Source organism: Leucopleurus acutus (genome assembly GCF_964270905.1).
Source record: "Leucopleurus acutus genome assembly, chromosome: 2".
In the NCBI taxonomy this organism is placed as follows: domain Eukaryota; kingdom Metazoa; phylum Chordata; class Mammalia; order Artiodactyla; family Delphinidae; genus Leucopleurus; species Leucopleurus acutus.
This window is the reverse complement of record NC_139143.1, coordinates 54,442,571-54,455,755: the sequence shown is the minus strand read 5'-3', so window position 1 is coordinate 54,455,755 and position 13,185 is coordinate 54,442,571. Positions and strand designations below refer to the sequence as shown.

General features: G+C 42.7%; 1 protein-coding gene across 1 annotated transcript in view; it reads left to right on the top strand.

The window, feature by feature from the left end:
- Nucleotides 1–13,185, top strand: part of RGL1 (ral guanine nucleotide dissociation stimulator like 1) — a 133,372-nt gene that overhangs the window by 63,556 nt on the left and 56,631 nt on the right. The gene's annotated exons all lie outside the window — the stretch shown is intronic.

The following is a 13,185-nucleotide window of genomic DNA, read 5'->3' as shown; positions in this document are numbered from 1 at the left end:
CTTTGGAATGTTGCCATGGTTTTTTCCATAATACAGATAAAGTCATAGAAGTATTTTTTGACCATCTAATGCTAGTCATTTATTCATTCAGTAAACATGTATTGATCACACACTCTTGGCCAGGCCCTGTGCTAAGGGATACAGCTATGAACAAAATAAGTAAGTCCAAGCTCTTATGAAGTTTATATCTTAGTAGAGAGAGAGAGAGAGAGACAAGGAATCCAGGCAGAAAAGAATGAAGGAGGGCCGGGGGGCTAGATCCTGATGGATCTAGGCTTTCTGATTCACATAGGCTTTCTGATCCGATCTGGAGACATTGGAGCAGAAACCTGCATGTGGTGCAGGTGAGGCCTTGTGAATGTCCAGGCAGGGAGAATATGGAAAAAGCTCTGCGGCAGGAACAGTGTTTGAGAAACAGTAGAGGCGTGAATGAGGCTGCAGCCAAGTGAATGAAGTGGCAGGTACTGGGGCATGAGGCCTGTAAGGGCCCCTCATCACATGGGGGCTTTGGGAAGGATGCTGAATTTTATTCTGAGAAAGATAAGAAACACTTAACAGGCCTTCAGGAGAAGAGTGCTATGGCCTGGTTTATATTTAAAAGGCCTACTCTGGCTCTGTGGAAAATAGACCATGACACTGGGGACAGGGGCAAGAGTGGCAGCAAGGAGCCCGCTTAGGGCCCTTACGTGGGTCCAGGCAAGGGGTGATGACAGCATGGACGTGAGTAGTAATAGTAGTTGTCAACATCGTCATTATAGGAGTGGTAACAAGAAGTAGTAGCTTGTAGTAGGGACAGCTTCTGCAGAAGTCCTGAAGGTGTTGCTGACAGGATGTACTGATGCAGTGGGTGCGGCATATGAGACAAAGAAGAGGCAAGGATGCCTCCAAGGGTTGTGTGTGAGCGAGCGATAGAATGGAGCCCCGGCTCTATGCGATAAGAAAGTTTGGTGGGGAGCATGTGTCAATAATTTCATCTTAGATGTGTTAATTGTGAGGTAATTGGGTGAGTGTAGATTCCAGGGGGAAGTCTAGACTGGAAGTATACATTTGGACATCCTTAGTTTATACATGGTGTTTAAAGCTATGGGAATGGATGTGACCTCCTGTGGACGAAGGGTGGATCTAGAAGGGAAAGGTCCAAAGACTGAGCCTTGGTTCCCTCCAGTACTGAGAGTTAGGAAAGCAGACGGTCCAGCAGAGGAGACTGGAACAGAGCAGGCAGGGGGAAGGAGAAGAAAGAAGCTGTGTTCCAGAAGACAAGCGGAGAAGGGGTTTTGGAGGGGGCGTGACCGACTCTGTCTGATGCTGTCCAGACATCAAGTGAGAGGGGTCTGGGGAGTGACTCCTAATTCTGCCACACTTTCATCTTTGGCACCCGTGGCAAGCGCAGTTTTGGTGGATGCAGATGTGGGTTAAGAGAGGTTAGAAGGGGAGGAAGTGGGGACGACAAGTTTAACGACTCTTTGGAAGAGTTATGTTGTAAAGGGAAACAGAAATGAGGCGGAGGATGAGGGCAAGGGATGGTCTTTTCATTGTGCCTTTTTTTTTTTTAATGGGAGGTAGTTTATGCTGATGAATTTGATCCAGCAGTCAGTGAAGAAGAAATCCACGATGTAGGGGTACAGGCTGCTGAAAGAGTGAGGTTCTTGAGTAGATAGATTATATACTAGGGTGCTTGAAACCACTCGTGGTTTCATTTTGGGATCAAAAGTTCAGGGAGGTAATCCTATGGAATTTTTAACTGTTCAGGCAATTGGCTGATGGACTCCTTTCTCCAGGAGCCAGGGATATAAAGATGAGAAAACTAGGTATCTTTTTAACTCCTGAGTTAGTTGTCAGGTAGTTTCATAATTTTATTGGATGGGCCATAACCTTCCAGAAAACTAAACACACCAGTGTAGATATTTGAATGCCAAGTGCAAGGTGTGGTGAGTGGAAGAGATACCTTATTCCTAGAGGGCTTTAGGGAGGCTTCTTGGAAGAGGTGACATCTGAAGCAGGCTTTGAAGGAGCGTGAAGGTTTGGATGGTAGAGCCGTTTAGGAAGAGGGGACAGTGGGATCAAATCAGGGAAGTGCAGAGTATATGATATTTGGGAGAACAACACAGAATTGGGGCAGCTGCTTCACTGTGTACATGTTGGGTGAGGGCAGCTAGTGGAGCTGAAGTTATCGTGAAAGGTTTGAATTTCTCACAAATTCAAGAGGGTTTGGACTTTCCCTGGTAAGCAGTGGGCAGTCAGCCCTAAAAAGTTTTTGCAGGAGGGAAGCTGTATAATCAGATAGGTAATTTGAGGGAATGGATTAGACTTACAACCTTTTTTTTTTTTTCTTGTGGTTCTTTATTATCTCATTGTTGTGCCCAATCCAGATGCCGCTGCCTAGCCCATAAATGCCACATCAGCATCGCCTGGGAACTTGTTAGGAATGCAGAGTCTCAGGCCCGCCCCAGACCTAGATTAGAATCTGCATTTTAACAAGATCCTCAAGTGATTCCTATGCATTTTAAAGTTTGAGAATCGTAGGATTAGAGGGGTTTTGTTGTTAGTTTTGTGTATCCATGAAAACTTACAGAAATAATAATTTTTTTTAAAAAAGAACCTTTTTAGAATGAATTTTAAAACATATGTCAAAGAAGAGATACTCTACGAATTGAGTGGCCAGCTTGTCAAATGTAACCTCGATCTGTGACCAGATGCAGCAATAAGCATGTTGTTATCTACATATTTTGGAATTGCGTCACATCTAGAGCTACCATTCAACCAGTCACCTGAACGCCCTGAGGAGAGTAACAGTATGAAAACTATCGAGAGCTTTGCTGTTTCCCAGGGGGTGTTTTGAGGTTAAATAGTTTTCTGGGAAGTAGCAGTTAAAGCAAATTGCTTTGTACTCTGGATGTGAAGAGTCATGCTCATTCTTTCTAAGGCCTGTTCTAAAACTTCATTCAAATGAATTGTACACCAGGAACAGTAACGTGGGTGAGGCTCCAGGATAAGCTGTTTTAAAGGGCTTTACAGTTCTAAGCATATGAGGCCTTAACAAAGAGCTTCACATAGAACTCCCCTGAGGGGTCCATCATCTGAGGACAATGGTCCTTTCCTAAAGCCTCACAGTGAATTGGTAGAAAGTTCTTGACCCTTTTCCTCAGACTGAGTTGCCTTTTTAAAAAATTATGCCTGATGAAAATATGCCACTTTATCGTATAATGGGTCACTCTGTCCTACAGATACTGGAATGCTAAAATCCCTTCTCTCTGCTGACCTCTTTCTTCTTTCCATTTCCCTTTCTTCTGTCTTGTTGGGTTTTTTTCCCTCCACTTCTCCTTTTATTATTTTTCATCTCACTTGAGCATTCTCTTTTTGTTCTCTTTTTCACAAGTTACCCTTCTGATCATTTCTGTGACTTGATAGGGTCACTGCTTTGTCTGTTTTTGGAGGAAATCAGGGAAGCACCTTGTCCATTCCACATGTAACACATGGAAAGTTCCTCGATCATCTCAGAGCTGCAGCAGCTGACTTGTAGCAGTGACTGAAGGCTTCCTGATGGCTGATAGATGTGTAGGAGATATGGCTATATGCCAGTTCTCAGTGGGGGAGTTTTGCCCCCAGAGAACATTTGGCAAGATCTGGAGAATTTTGGGTTGTTTCAACTTGGTGGGGAGGTGCTCTGGCATCTAGTGGGCAGAGGCCAGGATTGCTGCAAAACATTCTGCCATGTGCAAGACCGGCCCCTCTCCCCTCTGCAACAAAGAATTACCTGACCCTAAATATCAATAGTGCCTAGGTAAGAAACCCTGCTGGACGGTGATGAGGCTGCTGCAGGGCTCAAGGGAAAACTGTCTTTATTTATGAACATCTAAATATATGTAAAAATAATACCATCCTTATTTGGAAATTTATTTATTTATGCCCCTTCTTATAATTAGGCGAATCCAATGCTGAGGTGGCCATGGAGCCAGCCTCATGGAAGGTGACAGACCCTGGGAAACGAGGCTGGAGAACTCACGCTCAAGCTCCTCCTCCATCACTGTCACTTCACCTCTCTCGGTTTCAGTCTCTTTTCCTGACAAATAAGTGCTCTGAGATCCTTTCAAGTTTAAGGATGCCTAGGATAAAATTTATTTAGCTTTCTTTAAATCTTCTCTTTTTTTTGCGGTACGCGGGCCTCTCACTGTTGTGGCCTCTCCCGTTGCGGAGCACAGGCTCCGGACGCACAGGCTCAGCGGTCATGGCTCATGGGCCCAGCCGCTCCGCGGCATGTGGGATCTTCCCGGACCGGGGCATGAACCCGTGTCCCCTGCATCGGCAGGCAGACCCCCAACCACTGCGCCACCAGGGAATCCCTCTTTTCATCTTCTTAAAAATGAAAATGAATATCAGAAGCAGAGATATGGTCCAAATATTATATTGATTGTTTGAGAGGTGCCCTTTACTGCTTGTCTCTGTTGGAAAGACTGGGTAACCAGTTTTGATAAAATAGGAAAGAAAAAATACACAGCTTCTTTGATTTGCTTATTATTAATCGTGACATCAGAACTGCTGGCTAGGATCATAAATAAAGAGATGGACTAAAGCATTGTATTGTGGGGTCAGGCAAGGAGCTGCAAAATGCCCATTGTTTTCCTTTGCTGCAAATCTGTGTTCTTGTGATTTCAGGTGGGAAACAGACGGCAGGAATTCAGTGACATTCTAAGAAGTAAACATCCTGTTTTAGGACAGATGCCTTCAGTTTTGCAGCCCAGGGACATGGGGGGTGGAGGTGGGGAATCACTACTGGGTTTAACTATGAAAAGGAAAATGCTCAACTATTGTTTGGTTTTTCAGTTTTTGTTGTAAAGCATAGAACAAGGCTTACATTTGATACAGGCTCCCAAGTCCCAAGGTAACAGTCTTTCCTGTATTTCTGAATATGGATCTAATGAACCTTTCAAAGGATAAAAGAACTTAAAAGAAGGCAAAAATGTGGAAATAACAGATGAAACAGTCAAGATGAAAGATTGGTTTCTGGTGTCTTGGACCACAACTGGCTAGTGTTCTTCATGAATTTCAAAAAGTATCTGATTGTGCTGTGACTCTCACTTGTAATTCCAGTCCCGAGTATGCCCGGTTCAGGCTTTGTGTGATATCAGGACCTTTAAAGTTATCTGGCTAAAGGAAGAATTCCTTCAGTTGCAGGGAATTCAACTTGCAAGGATTTTAGATGTTGGAATCTTTGCCACACAGTGATTTCTGATGTTAGCACTAGACTGATGTAAATAATAAGTCATGCCATGTTTGTTTCTACAATCCCTAAACTTGTCACTGTTGGGAAATCAGGGAACTCACTTCCTATGACAGAAGAAAACATCTCTGCCAACATTCATTCTACCTGCGCCCCTTTCCTCCTTCCTGCCGACACTTTTACATGAGAAAATGCTATCTATTTAGAATAATAAAATCTGAACCAGATGGGAAAAGGAAACTTTCCTTAGTGCAGATTTATTACAATCATTGAATTCAGAAGTGAAGAGAACATGAAGAAGGGATATTAACCATACAGAGCCTTGACACCGTGAATCTTCACTCTCTGAAATGGATTTGAGATTAGAATATCATATATATACATATATATATACACACACACACACACACACACAGAACTTTATTTAAAGATGTTTAAAACTATTCAGGAATTACGCTTTTTTATTCCTTTTAAAAAATTACTATTGTAATGTTGAAATAATTTCAGTTTCTTTTCTTTAATTGACTCTCATCACTTCCTTTCTGGAATGCCATGTTTTGTTTTCTCAAACTCTTTACCATAGCGGTGGTTTAAACCACTGAAATCATACTGCTTTCATCTCCAAACATTCAGATGATATAAAAGTCATTCTTGTAATCTTTTCCCAGAAGTTGTAAATAGTGACACCAGGTTTTAGCCAGTGGTAAAGAGTCCTATAAATATTAGTATCCAAGATATTGGAAACATTTTAAAGAAAAGGGAGATGAGTTAAAGGAAGTTGGCTGTAATTCTTTAATATCTGGGAAACTTTACAGTGGAAGGTATTAACAAGTCTTCCCAGTGAGTTTGCGATCAATATTCATTCCATCAAATTCAAATAACCTAAGAAGGCAATTGAAATCAATCTGAGTGATTGTAACAAAAATGGGGCAAAGAAAGAAGAGTAAAGAACAGAGCAAAAATAAGATTTAAAACTCCAAATGTAGAAGAATTAAAGGCTATAATGTGAAAGGAATATTTTTAAAAAGTAAAACAAAAGTAGAAATGGCGATGCAATAAACCACATAAAAGAGCCTGGTATTGTCTTTAAAGCATCCATACTGGACAAAGAAAAACAAAGTATAGTTTTAAAAAAGTCATTGAAATCTTGAATCAAAATTATGCATTTAAGGGAAGAGTGCAGGCTCCCAAGCAGAAATTACTTTTCTAATAATGGAGGAATGAAACAACATCGATAATCATTGATTCAGAGAGAAGAATAAATGGCCGCCTGAGAATCTCCTAAGGTCCTCTACATGTTAGAGAAAGGTAAAGAGACATCACAACCGGACTCTGTCCCTTGATCACCCTGCAGCGGCAGAGATGATGGAAATGATGATACCACTGTCACCTCTCCGACCACCACCACTGGCTACAGTTTGGGGTGTACTTACCTTAGTGCAAGGCTTTCTGCTAGGCATTTTGTACCTTCTTTTACCATCACAGACATGCTGTGAGATATTGTCCTGATTTTATAGGTGTGTCAACTGAGGCTCCGGAAAAGTTACGTGCTTTGACTAAGATCAAGCAACTGGTTAATGACAGGTCTGATATTTGATCTCAGGTCCCATTGACTCCAGGACTTGGATTTCTCACCGTTTTGCTCTCAGGCCTGTTATTTCAAAAATAGCGTTGGGATCTCTGGTGCTCATAAATTCCCCCTGCCCCCTCACCCCTGCCGCCATATTTGCCTATATTACAGTAAAAGGGCTGCAGAGAGAAGTACATGAGGAACTAGGGTATAGTCTCACCGTTGTGACTAGTGCTTTAGCTTGTTAGCATTCTGAGATTGTACAGTTTGGGATTATTTCCTTTAGCCTGTGTTGTTTTGCCTGGCTTTTTAATGAAATGAACACCCCAAGCAAGGTCCCCAAACAGCTGTTAGAAATGTGGAAGTCAGGCTTGTTTCCTGGGGAAGGAGATGGGTTGGAGGATGTGAGGAAAGAAGAAGGAAGACCAGATTGGTCAGGCCCATCAATCTGAGCGCCTGCTTCCTGTTCTTGGTTCTTGTAGCATCTGTCATCCCCAACGGAAACTCCATTCTAATGGTGAAAACTGTAGAACGCCTCAGCAATTTTTTCATTAGAGACCTATTTATAGCATAAAAACTCCCTTCTCGGACTGTGAGGAATTGGAGAATAATGAGTTACTGAGGTCCCTGAAAAATAACTTTGGTGAGCGGCGGTGTCTCTTTCTAATAATAATGGCTAGAGTTCATTGGCTGCTTCGTAGGAATAGTCCCTGTGTTAAGTACTGAGTATCCTTTTAATACCCTTATAATAACTCTATGTGTTATTATTCCTGTTTTACAGATGAGGAGTCTGAGACATAGAGAGGTTAAGGAACATGTCCAAGGTCATACAGTGAATAAATGAGAGAGTGGAATTTAACCCAGGCTTTAACCTCAACACTGTGTGGTCTCTACTTCTTTCCCTGTGATAAAAATGAGACTATTTCTCTTAAGTACTTAGGTTGGACCCTCTTGTTCATCTCTTTTTCCCCCTTAGGACATTTTAAACAACAGTTTTACATTTATATAAAAATTGAGCCAATAATACAGAGTTCCCGTATACCTTCCCCACAGTTTCCCCTATTATTAACTTCTAACACGAATATACACATTTGTTATAATTAATGAATCAATGCATTGTTAACTAAAGTTCATAATTTAGTCAGAGTTCCTTATTTTTATTTTTATGTAATGGCCCTGTTCTGTTCCAGGATCCCATCCAGGACACTGCATTACATTTAGTTGGGATATCTCTCTAGGTTCCTATTGGCTGTGACAGTTTTTGACTTTTCTTGTTTCTGATGACCTTGACAGTGTTGAGGAGTACTGATCCAGATATATTTTAGGACACCCCTTTATTAGAATTTTTCTTGTAATTAGACAGATATTTTTCCTCATAGTTAGACTGAACTTATGAGGTTTGAGAGAAATATCACAGAGATAAAATACCATTCTCATCACATACTTTCAACATGATTTACGACTGTTGATGTTGGCCTTGATCACCTGGATGAAGTTGTTATTTTTCAGGTTTCTTCATGACATATATCTTTTTTCCCACTTCCTTTCCATACTATATTGTTTGGAAGGAAGTCACTATGCACAACCCCTTTGGTTTGCTTCCCTTCTTTTAGGGTAAAGTATCTACCTAATTTATTTGGAAAACTTCTGTGTGGGAGATTTGTCTCGCCCATTTATTAATTTATTCAGTCTTTTATTTATATCAGTATGGACTCATGGAAATTTATTTATACTGTGGGATATAATGCAGTGCTGCTTTATGTATTTTATTGCTCAGATTATTCCAGCTTTGGCCATTGGGAACTCTTCTGGTTGACTCCTGTGTCACTTTCACACATCCCTATTATTGTATTTGAGCCCTTCCTTACTTTATGGCACTACAAGACGTTCTAGACTCATCTTGTATATTTCCCATCCCAGTCTTAGAATCAGCCATTTCTTCAAGGAGACCTGGTTCTTCTTTTTTTTTTTTTTGGATTTTCAGGAGACCTTAAAGTTCTGTTTTTTTTAATATTTATTTTTGGCTGTGTTGGGTCTTCGTTTCTGTGCGAGTGCTTTCTCTAGTTGCGGCAAGCGGGGGCCACTCTTCATCGCGGTGCGTGGGCCTCTCGCTGTCGCGGCCTCTCGTTGCGGAGCACAGGCTCCAGATGCGCAGGTTCAGTAGTTGTGGCTCACAGGCCCAGCCGCTCTGCGGCATGTGGGATCCCCCCGGACCAGGGCTCGAACCCGTGTCCCCTGCATTGGCAGGCAGATTCTCAACCAGTGCGCCACCAGGGAAGCCTGACCTGGTTCTTTTTATTGGAGAATGATATTAGAAACCAAGATCTGGGTGCTAGGTGTGCTCATCGCTACTGGGGTGTCATTTCTTCTGGCCCCGTCAGCTGACATGGCTAGGAAATATATGTGTAAATGCGTATACCTATAAATATTTCTATGTATAACCATCTATACATTATATTAAATATGAATTTTCACTGATGCCTTCAACTCTAATCCTTACCACATGGACCATTCTAGCTTCCTCCCCTTGCTTATTTGTGAGTATCCTCTCCAGCAGTGAGAAAACCGGCTTCTACCCTCTGCCTTCCATTTACTTAATTGTTCAGTTTCAGTATATATGTACAGCAGTATCAGAATCGTTAACTCGTACCCCCGAGGGAAACAACTTTCTCAACCAGAGTCCAGGTTTGATGTGTAGTTCCTTTTGCCTTTAGTCCTTAATCTTATAGATTGTAATTCTTCTTTTTTAAAATAATGAAAATAGCTAATGTTTTTGAGCACTGACTGTGTCTTAGGGACTATTCTAAATACTTCAGATATGTTATCTCTTTTAGGCCTCACAAGAACTCTGTGAGGAGGGATCTATTACTGTATGCATTTTACAGATGAGGAAGCAGAGGCATAAAGAGGTTGGGTTTGTCTGACTAACCAGAGAGTCAGTCTGACTCCAGAGAATGTGTGTAACCACATTGGCTATACTGCTCATGAAAAACAGGCATTTAGGGGACCTCTTAGTTTTGTTCCTTTTCTAATGGAGTGCAGTCACTGACATACTGAGTAAGGTTTGGTAATATAGGATTAAGTCTCTGCACAACAATTCTCTTCAATTTCTGTAAATTTACATTCAGTTGCCAGGGTCTGCACATGTAGTTTGGGAATGAAAGACAGGTGTGTAAACACTTGATTTTGAGTTATTGGTTTTGAGCTCATCTCCTCCTTCCCTTGACCCTTTCCCACCCATATTTACTCTTTCTACTGCGTGTCCTTCCTATCCCAATCTTTTTCTTCCTCCTTCTTGCCTTGGAGGTTTTCCTCTTCTTTAACTGCCCATGGCCCTTCACTGGCTTTTCTGCCCTATATTGCCTTCTGGTGCTTAGTCCCTACTCTGGCTTTGTTTACATTTATTTCCCTGGGTCTCTCTTAATTCCTCTTTTACTTTCCCTCCCAGCGTTCTAACCTCTATTCACCACCAGTACCAAAATGTACAATGGAAAATGTACAAGAAAGCATTGCAAGATTACCTTGACGAGTCTAGATAATGTTTCCATCCTTTACATGCTTTTACAGGCAAAAAAAGGAAAAAAAAAATCTCTGCATCTCCCTTTGTTCTTTCTCATCAGGAAAACCATCTAGCCAGGGGTCTTAGAGGCAGACTGTAACTGGCAGCCTTCCCAGAAACAGCAGAAAATCATTCTGTGACTAGGAGAACAAGGTGGAGGGTCTAGCTCAGAGTCAGTGTCAAGGTTACTTTGCTTTCTTTCCCTGAAGGGCAAAGTGCATTGGCTCCCACCCAGAGGGCCTGGCAGTGTCCTGTGCTACACTGCTTCAAAGGCCACCCTCTACATAGATCTTTTTACCTTTTCATTATCTATATTAGGGAAAGATCCAATTCTTGGAGAGTATCCTAAAATAGAAAAAATGTTTTGCTGCTTTTAAAAAATGTTTCCACGTCTAATCTTCTGCTGATGATTAAGTAACGATAAATTATTACCTCAGGGCTTCCCTGGTGGCACAGTGGTTGAGAGTCCGCCTGCCAATGCAGGGGACACGGGTTCGTGCCCCGGTCCGCAAAGATCCCACATGCCGTGGAGCAGCTGGACCCGTGAGCCATGGCCGCTGAGCCTGCGCGTCCGGAGCCTGTGCTCCGCAACGGGAGAGGCCACAACAGTGAGAGGCCCGCATACCGCAAAAAAAAAAAAAAAAAAAAAAAAATTACCTCAAATAGATTTCTGGGGAGAGAAAGCTCTAAATGGACAGAGTTATTCTTTTTGTCATAATAATCCTATTTCTTGGCTTGGAAGTTATACATCATGGGAGCGATGACCTCATACCTAGAAGGTTTTTTTTTTTTTATTAAACCTTTTACCAATTCTAGAGTATTTTACTACCTATGCAATTTTAACATGATTTAATGCATTTATCTTAAAATCCCTGTATGTATTAAAAATCTGTGGTTTGAGCATAATAGCCCAATGCTCACCTCAGTCAGCCCTCTTACTCTGCATTGCATGCCTGAAGGTCCCTGAGAGTGATTAGAAGTTTGGTACTATTTCCTTATACCTCTCAGCTAAGACATCTGTCTGATGTCTTCCAACCAGGTATTCTTATGTGTGATTTCTGTTTTGCTAAGAAATCAAATGAGCATAGCAAATCTCATCATGCTCCATTTCTCCCCTCTTTTCCTATTCTTTAAACAGTTCTTCCTTATGTCTCTTAAAAGTGTTTTGCTTTCTCTCACCTCAGGACCTTTGCTTACGCTGTTACCCCAGAGTCTTCACCCTGCTAATTCTCCCTTATCCTTAAGATCTCAGCTTTAACGTCATTTCCTCAGGGAAGCACTCCATGGAGCCCTGACCAGGTTTACTCTCTCTGAAGGTAAATACCCTAGACTCCCCTACTGTGACATTCATCACATAAATAGATTTTGTGAATATGGGAAATAAAGGGTACTCAATAAATATTAGTTGGATTAGTGAATTCATTTTCCCCAGGGGTCTGTTCTATTACCAGTAAAAGTCTTAGAAACCGCATCTGGGTCTGGACACGACTTCCTTCCTTCACATACTGCAAGAACTTGCACCTTGCCAAGGATGTCTGAGGTAGAGAAAGCAATCCTGGTCGTCTGCTCTGCATTCAGATTTGGGTCTTGCCCCTGCTCTCCCCACCCCCCATCCAGTCATTCTTAATCAGACACACACGTTCCCTTGGGAGTGAGGAGTGCTGGCTTTTCTCCTTACTGAGTTTAGATTATGTCACAATCTTAATCTTTCCATTTGGCTTCAGAAATTACTTCTTCAGTCTTCACAAGTTTTTTCTTTTTAATTTTTTAATTTATTATTTATTTTTGGCTGTGTCAGATCTTTGTTGGTGTGCGTGGGCTTTCTCTAGTTGTGGTGAGTGGGAGCTACTCTTTGTTGTGGTGCGCAGGCTTCTCATCGCCGTGGCTTCTTTTGTTGCAAAGCATGGGCTCTAGGCACGTGGGCTTCACTAGTTGTGGCTCGCGGGCTCTAGAGCGCAGGCTCAGTAGTTGTGGTGCACGGGCTTAGTTGCTCTGCAGCATGTGGGATCTTCCCGGACCAGGGCTTGAACCCATGTCCCCTGCATTGGCAGGCGAGTTCTTAACCACTGCACCACCAGGGAAGTCCCTCTATTACACTTTGATGTTCCTGAATTGGTCTGTCCCGAGGGGGGCTAACTCAGGGGTGTCTGTGAGTGTGTGGTGTGTGTGTGTGTGTGGCGTGTGTGTGTGTGTGGTGTGAGTGTGTGTGGTGTGTGTGAGTGTGTGGTGTGTGTGAGTGTGTGTGGTGAGTGTGTGTGTGGTGTGTGTGAGTGTGAGTGTGGTGTGTGTGTTTGATGTGTGTGTGTGGTGTGTGTGGTGTGTGTGTGAGTGTGTATGTGTGTGTGGCGTATGTGTGGCATGCGTGTGGTGTGGTGTGTGTGTGGTGTGTGTGTGTGTGGTGTGTGTGTGGTGTGTGTGTGGTGTGTGTGAGTGTATGTGTGGTGTGTGTGTGTGGTGTGTGTGAGAGTATGGTGTGTGTGGTGTGTGTGTGTGGCGTGTGTGTGGTGTGGTGTGTGTGGCGTGTGTGTGTGAGTGGCGTGTGTGTGGTGTGTGTGTGGTGTGGTGTGTGTGTGTGGCGTGTGTGTGGTGTGGTGTGTGTGGCGTGTGTGTGTGGTGTGTGTGTGGTGTGTGTGGTGTGAGTGTATGTGGTGTGTGGTGTGTGTGTGGTGTGTGTGTGGCATGTGTGTGTGGTGTGTGTGTGAGTGTGTGTGTGTGTGTGGCGTGTGTGTGTGTGTGGTGTGAGTGTGTGTGGTGTGTGAGTGTATGTGTGTGGTGTGTGTGTGGTGTGTGTGTGTGTGTGGCGTGTGTGTGGTGTGAGTGTGTGTGGTGTGTGTGAGT